Source organism: Ictidomys tridecemlineatus, chromosome 8 (assembly GCF_052094955.1).
Source record: "Ictidomys tridecemlineatus isolate mIctTri1 chromosome 8, mIctTri1.hap1, whole genome shotgun sequence".
Taxonomy (NCBI): domain Eukaryota; kingdom Metazoa; phylum Chordata; class Mammalia; order Rodentia; family Sciuridae; genus Ictidomys; species Ictidomys tridecemlineatus.
This window is the reverse complement of record NC_135484.1, coordinates 139,741,619-139,749,021: the sequence shown is the minus strand read 5'-3', so window position 1 is coordinate 139,749,021 and position 7,403 is coordinate 139,741,619.

The following is a 7,403-nucleotide window of genomic DNA, read 5'->3' as shown; positions in this document are numbered from 1 at the left end:
TCCCTCCCTCCCACCCACTTCTCAGACGTCCCCCCCCCACCCCCAGAGCACTTAGAAATGCATCACTTTAAACTCCCTGCTGGGAATTTCCTACGGGCTTCTGGTCCAATAGAGTAGAATCCACAATCCTATCTGAGACATCCAAGGCTGCGCGTGCTCATTCTAAAAGCCTGTGCCAACTCTCCGCTCTCATCTCCTTCCTCTCTCTTCTATCAGCTTCCAAACCTATTCCTGCCCCAGGGTCCCCCTCCTGGGGTGCTCTGCCTACACCCCAAGACTGGCTCCCTCTTCATCACTCACCTAGCATCCCATCTCCTCCTCCACTTGGTTTTCTTAGTAATGTTTATCACTATCTGAAATTATAGTCTATTACTATTAAATCGCGAATGCTTTCGTTGATTCATTTTTACCTTTAAAATTCAGAGGCTCCTGGAGGCGGAGGTTTGGGTGGAGTGGTTCACTGGCCTCTTGCTGGTCTCCTAGAAGCTGGCAACCCAAGGAACTCAATAAACAGTTGCTGAATGAGTGGATGAACATATGAATGCACTTGGAGTGCTTCTTTTCTTTCTTTGGCACCAGGGGTTGGACCTGGGGTGGGGGTGGGGCTTCATCACTGGGCCACGTCCCCAGTCCTTTTTATATTGTTATTTAGAGGCAGGGTCTCACTGAGTTGCTTGGGGCCTTGCATAGTTGCTGAGCCTGGCTTTGAACTTGGGTTTCTCCTGCTTCAGCCTCGCGTCACTGGGGTTATAGGCGTGTACCACCATGCCCAGCTAACTTCTATCGACTAGCAGATTTTTGTGCCTAACAGATGTTTGCTTAAATAAATACACTGAGGGACCCACAGGACTGTTCCCTAGGTGAGGCCACCAAGTAGGATCTGAATTTCCAGTTCTGTTCTCGGGATCTGGATGCTTGGGAGGGTGGAGAGGGGAGTTCCTGGGGCCCTGATGGGTTGGCCGAGCTCTCCAGAATTGAAGGAGTGGGACCCACAGAAACCACATGCTCCTCTTTACAGAGGCAGAGCCTGTCTAGAAAGTGCCTGTTTAGTGGATTAGGCCTGGGTTCTAATCCCATCTCTGTCCTCCAGCTGTGTCAGCTTGGATTATTCTTCACCTAAGGGATAGAAATAAAAAAAATACTGTCTATATCCACCTCTACCCATTGGAATCTTAGATTTCTGTTTTTTTTTTTGTTAATGATGGAGCCCCAAAGCCTGGACTGGTGCCTGGGATATAGAAAGTACTTAAAAGTATGTGTTAAATAAATGACCTCTTCTGTTTATCTGCTCACTGCTCAGTGAAGAAGACAGCAGCATCATAGAAAAAGTCCTAGTTGCATTCTAATAGGACACGTGGTGGTGGTGGGTCTCTCTTATTTGTACTTCTTTCTTTGCTTTCTCTTTAAAGCTCAGCTCCTAGAAGGTGCTTTAAATATTGGCTTAAACGAGGCTTCAATTCCTCCTAGACTTGAAAGGCCAGAGTTCTAGAAAAGGGATCTGAAAACATTTTCTATAAAGGGCCACACAATAAATATCTTCTGTTTTGCAGGCTACGCAGTCTCTGTCAAAACTACCACGTGGCCTGAAATCAGCCATTGACCATACAGAAGTAAATGGTCAATGGTGGGTTTCTAATAAAACTTTATTGACAAAGCCAGGTGGGGTGGGGGGCGGGACCTGTTCTAAAGGAGACCATAAAGCCCGAAGTGTAGTTCTTTAGGTCACAGTTTTCTCATCTGTAAAAGGAGTTCTTACATGAACTTGAAAAACTGCCTCTTAGCTATATTTTAAAATTTTTTAAATTAAAAAAAATTTTTAAATTACTATGTGCGTAAAACGAGGAAATGATTCCTCTATCAGCTAGACTAAAAATTAGACAAATGGCTCTTTAACAATTTCATTTCAAATCAAGGGCATTTTCCATAAAAGTTACATCCCCAACTGACCACATTCAGTGCAAACATGTGGCAGCAGATAAAACAGGCCACCCTAAACGGTTGCCTAGTACAGAGGCAGAAATGAAGAATAAAGGAACCGAGCCGGGCTGCAGTTTGCAATAAAAGAAAAATGTCCTCCCCCCTCCCCCAACCAATTGTTAAGGTCCAAATTTTTCTTATTGTTTTTTGACTTCCTGGTCTGTTGTTACTTTGTGAGCTGCTGCAGATTGTATCTTAAGAATTTATTGCCCCTTTTTATTGAAATAGCAGGTAACCTTGTTTTTTTTCACCTTTGCACTGCCTGGACCTCTGGGAATATGCATTTGTGTCAGGCTAAGTCCACTGGGGTGTTTTTTAGCTGAACAAAGAAACCATTTTCTTTGCCACTTCTGGAAGCTTCAGGATTTTCCAGATCAGCTTAAATTGCCGGTGGTTCACGTTCCTCTCACCTTCCTTATAAGGTTCCTGCTTTCCTTGTGCTTGAAGGAGCTGACTTTTCAGGAGGACTTTGTACCTAGCATCATTTTTTAACTTCAGTTGCAAGTTGACAAGAAACCTAATCTAAACAAGCTTAATCAAAAAAGGGAATTTGCTGACTGGCTTTAACGAGCAGAACAAAGTAGACAGGGTGCGGCGTCAGGTCTGACTTATTCAAGTCTGAAAGGATCCAACGTGGTCTGTTTTAGCCTCAGCTTCCTAAACTGTGGGCTCTGTCTTTGCAAGACGGCTGCCAATCATCCCAGGTTCAAATACAGCAGAAAAAGGGAAAACCTTTGGCTCATCATAAAAAAAAAAGCTCAGTTGCATGCATAAGGTCCTGGGTCCAATCCCCAGCACACACACACACACACACACAAAAAAAAAAAAAAAAAAAAAAAAAAAAGCTCATGCTCAGGTAAAAAAGCTCACACTGCCTCATGGTCTCTGATTGGACCAAGAGCCTCTCCCTGAGCAAATCATGGCCAGCAGCTTATGAGATGCTGATTAACGCAGACTCGTGTCACGTGCTCTAGAGTCGTTTAAGTCCCCCCAAAGTAAATGGGCTGTGGTGAGAACTTGGACCGGCTGCCCAGGATCTGGGTCCGGAAGGAAACTGGACAGTGAAAATGGACCTCGCTCCTGCATTTTCAGAAAAGCCAGAGTAGAGGGAGTGGTGGAACACACAATTTTAAAGAAATTCTACAAATATGATCACAGTTCTTGGGGGGGGGGGATTTAACCAGCAGTGGAAGTTCCTAACTGGTAGATTATCTGGGTCGTTAGGAGAGGAGAGTTTCAGGGTGGAACCCGCTGAATGGGATGGGTCTGTACTTTCAAGATGGTCCCAGGTGATTTAGAAGGTCGGATGGAGCAGGGAATCCTCAGATGTGCCCCTGCCCCAGCACAGGGGACAGTCCGCTGGTTGGTTTATGTTTGAAGCTGTCCCATGGCCTGCAGCGTCAAGCCCACAGAGCCTGGCTCCCGGCGCCTGGACTTCTCTGGTTTGTCTCACTTATCTTCAGCTGGCACTTTTTATTGGTCGTTCTAGAAAGCCGCTTCCCCCAAAATGCTTCCTACCTTTTCCATTTTCCTTTCTTATGTGAGGTCTTCTGAAAGCCCCCCTCTTCTTCCTAACCGTGAGTGACACCTGGCCTTCACTTCACCCTGTCCTGGAAGTCTGGCCGGATCACCTACCCAGAGGACTTAGGAGGATAAGTAGAGTTTTTTTTTTCTTAAATAAAATGAGAAATGCAGAAAACATGACTGAGAAAAAAGATCGATAGATTTGAAAACAAAACAAAACATTAGACATTTCTACAATGGGAATGTAGATCTTAAAGTTGACAGATGACAGGGAAAAAAAGTTGATGATACTTATAAACACCAAATTTCACTCATTGAGATATTCATGATTTGATATGCAAAAACTAACACCCCAACCCAAAATGGGCAGAGGATAAAAATGGGCAACCCCGAGAAGAGGCAAGACAAGAGCCGGGGTATGGCAGGATGCTGGGCGACACTGCAGACAGGGAACAAAGAGTGAAATTAGCCAGATGTCAGTTTCTACCCATCCAAGGTTCAAAAAAATTTAAAACAACCCATAACATCCCGAGCCAGAGGGTGGTGAAACGGGCATCTTCTCCATTGCCCATGGGGGTAGGAATTGCTAGAAATGTTTACCAAAGTAGATTGGAAACATCTCTACAATAAACGATGTTTATATCCTTTAATTGAACCACTAATCCTATTTCTAGAATCCAACTGTGCAGCTTGCAAAATAAAACCACAGATGTAAGACTATAGGTATAAGGATTATTTCAGCTCCGTTTGAGGTAGGCGCGGGGAGGAGCACTGACTACCCCGCCGTAAAGGAATATGCATTCACAGGAATCACAAGGAGATCTGTATGCGGAGGGGAAATGACTGTGATCTGTATGGCTTACCATTTTTATAAAAAGGTGATAAAACTCTTTCCAGGTATCTATATTTCTACATGTTTATGAACACCTAGAGAAAGGGGTTATGGTCACCTACCAAGTACACCCAGGTAGTATCATCTCAGGAATAGAGGTACAGTGGGGGAGGTGGCCTGCCCTTAACTCTGTGCGAGGGTGTAGGGTCCCATCCCAGAGGACAAACAGAAGCTCCCCCTGGTCTCCCCTGCTCCTTCCTGCAGCTCCGTGTACTGATGGCCTCAGGCACAGGTGCTGGCAGCCTCATGGCTCCTCCCAAATGCTTCAGAGGGCCTATGGGTGCCCTCGAGCCCAGCAAGTCCAAAAGGTGCCTGGGTCTTCAAAGGGGGCTGGAGGCCACTGGGACAGGAAATTCTAGCATCCTGGGTGCTTGGGGTGCCCAGACTCCACTGGGCCCATCTCCTGGGCCTTGAAGACGCCTGTTCCTTGGAGGATGCTCAGCCTCCTAACAGAGAGCGCAGGACCAGGGCCCCAGGTGCCCAGGTCTGAGTGAAGTTCAGGGGAGAGAGGAAGAAGGCGAAATATTCTTTTATGTTTCTTTCAATTATTTGGCCCGGTACAATCAGCATTCATGGCCTTTTTTTTTTTTAATTTAAAAATATTCCTTTAAACATTTTGAACTGAAATATAAAAATCTAATAGGGAAAAAGAATCCCAGCTAAACGAATCTCTAATACAGAAATACTAGGCACAACACTGACCCTCAGGTAGGGAAAGAGCCGAGCAGCCGGCCTCACCTCTCCTTGCTCCATGTTCCCACCCTGAGTAGCTCATTTCCTCTAAAGCACCCACGGCGTAGGGTCAGGCACACAGAGGTGCATTCACATTGTTTTGTTGTTTTTTTTTTTTTTTTTTTTTTGAGGAGGGGAATGCCCATTTGTTTTAAGAATTCACTCTTTACCGAGGGCTCCTGTGATCAACACCATTTCAGGAGCTGGAAAAACAGCAAAGACATAGCAATGATCTCAATTTATGAGGCAGATAGAAAACAAGACAAATATATAAAAGCAAAGGTGTGTTCAAAGGTGCAAAAATGAAGCCAGAGAAGAATGAGGGTCTGGGACTCTGTGTGTGTGTGTGTGTGTGTGTGTGTGTGTGTGTGTTTAACATGGAATGGCTAAGAAGGTCTTTCCTGGGAGATCTGAATCCAGATGGGTGGGAAATGAGGGGGCTCAGGCTGGACTAGGTGGAGTGAAGGGCTGCTCACTCCCCTCCACCAATCAATTAGGAAACAAACCAGATGCAAAAAGGTGTGGAGGAATCAAATGCATGTTCCTAAGTCAAAGAAGTCAGTCTGCAGGCTATGGGCTGAATGAGCCTAACTATCTGATTTTCTAGAAAAGAGACAGTAAAAAAGACCCATGTTTACCAGGGGTGAGTGGGGAAGTTTTTAGGGTGGTGAAGTGGTTCTGGATGATCCTACAGTGGTGGAGACGTGACCCTATGCATTTGTCATAACCCACGACGGGCTTTAGAGCACAGAGAGTGAAACTTAATGTCAATAAAGGGAAAGAAAGATCAAACTCAGTTAGAAGGTGAGGGAGTCCCAGGAAGAAAGGCAGACTCTGATAAGAGGTTCTAAGTGCATGAAAAATGTATGAAACTGTCTCCCTGAAGAGGGCGGGGCAAAGGTGGTGCTGATCTGAGCCACTGAATACTCAAGTTGAAGACATCAGTAAGATCTCATGTTCAACTTAATATACAGATGGAGGGGTGTGTGTGTGTGTGTGTGTGTGTGTGGGTCAGGAAATACACAGGATGAGCCCGAGGAGTCTGTGGTGTCATAAAGTAGGGAAGTGACCCTCCTGTTCCACCAAAATGGATAGAGACATGTCAAAGGGACACAGGAGCCAACTGAAAGAGTTCCCAAGGCCAAAGCTGGAAAAGTTGGAACAATCCCCAAATCCAGGGATTAGGTTATATAATGCAAAATATAAAGTAAACATCCATGAGTCCATATGGATATAAATAAATGATCGACTGCATAATTAAGTGCGAGGTGGAACAATCTGACACATAGTACCTCTGCCTGGTGACCAAGGTCAACATCCCAGTCATAGACCATGTGGACAGCAGGTACCCTTGACATACAGGGCTCTTACCTCTGTGCCCTTCCACCCAATAAACCATGACCCAATCTAATCATGAGAAAAAGCATCACTCAAACCCAAGTGAGGAACATTCTACAAAATTCCCGACTGATACTCAAAACCCATAAACCAGTAGGGTCTGAAGGATCACAGAAAAAAGAAGCCTAAGGAGATAAGATCATGAAACATGAGATGATGCCCAGAAAGTGGTGGTGGTGGGGGGGGGAAATAACTAAGGCAAAAACTTAAGAAATCTGAATAAACTGTGGGCTTCACTGAATAATAATGTATCAATACTCATTCATTAATCGTAACAAAATGTACTATACTAACACATTAACTAAAGGGGGGGACTGGGTTTTTGGATATATGGGAAATGTGTACTAGCCTCTCAAAATTTCTGTAAACCTAAAACTGTTCTTAAAAATAAAGTCTATTATTTAAATTAAACCTGAGTATTAGTCTATCATCTGTTGCTGTAACAAAATACCCAAGGTTGGGACTTAATTTAAAAAAAGAGAGATTTATTTACCTCATAGTTCTGAGAGCTCAAAATCCAAGATTGGGTGGTCTAATGGATTACGTCTCTGGTGAGGGCATTTTGGCTACATCACAACATGGCATATGGCATCATGGCAAGAGGGGACAAATCACATGGCTAGACAGGAAGTCAGTGGAGAGGTGCCAACCTTGTTCTTTTACAATAACACACACATGTGGGAACTAACTGGGGTCCCAGGAGAACTACATTAATTCCTTCCAAGGGTAGCGCTGCCAGGGACCTAATTTCCTAGTATTAAACTTCCAACATTGTCAGGCTGAAGACCAAGCCTCCAACACACGAACCGCTGAGGCACGGGCTCCAACAATTTGCATGTGCCCATAAAGTTACAATCAGGATGTTTTAATTCCAGTTCTG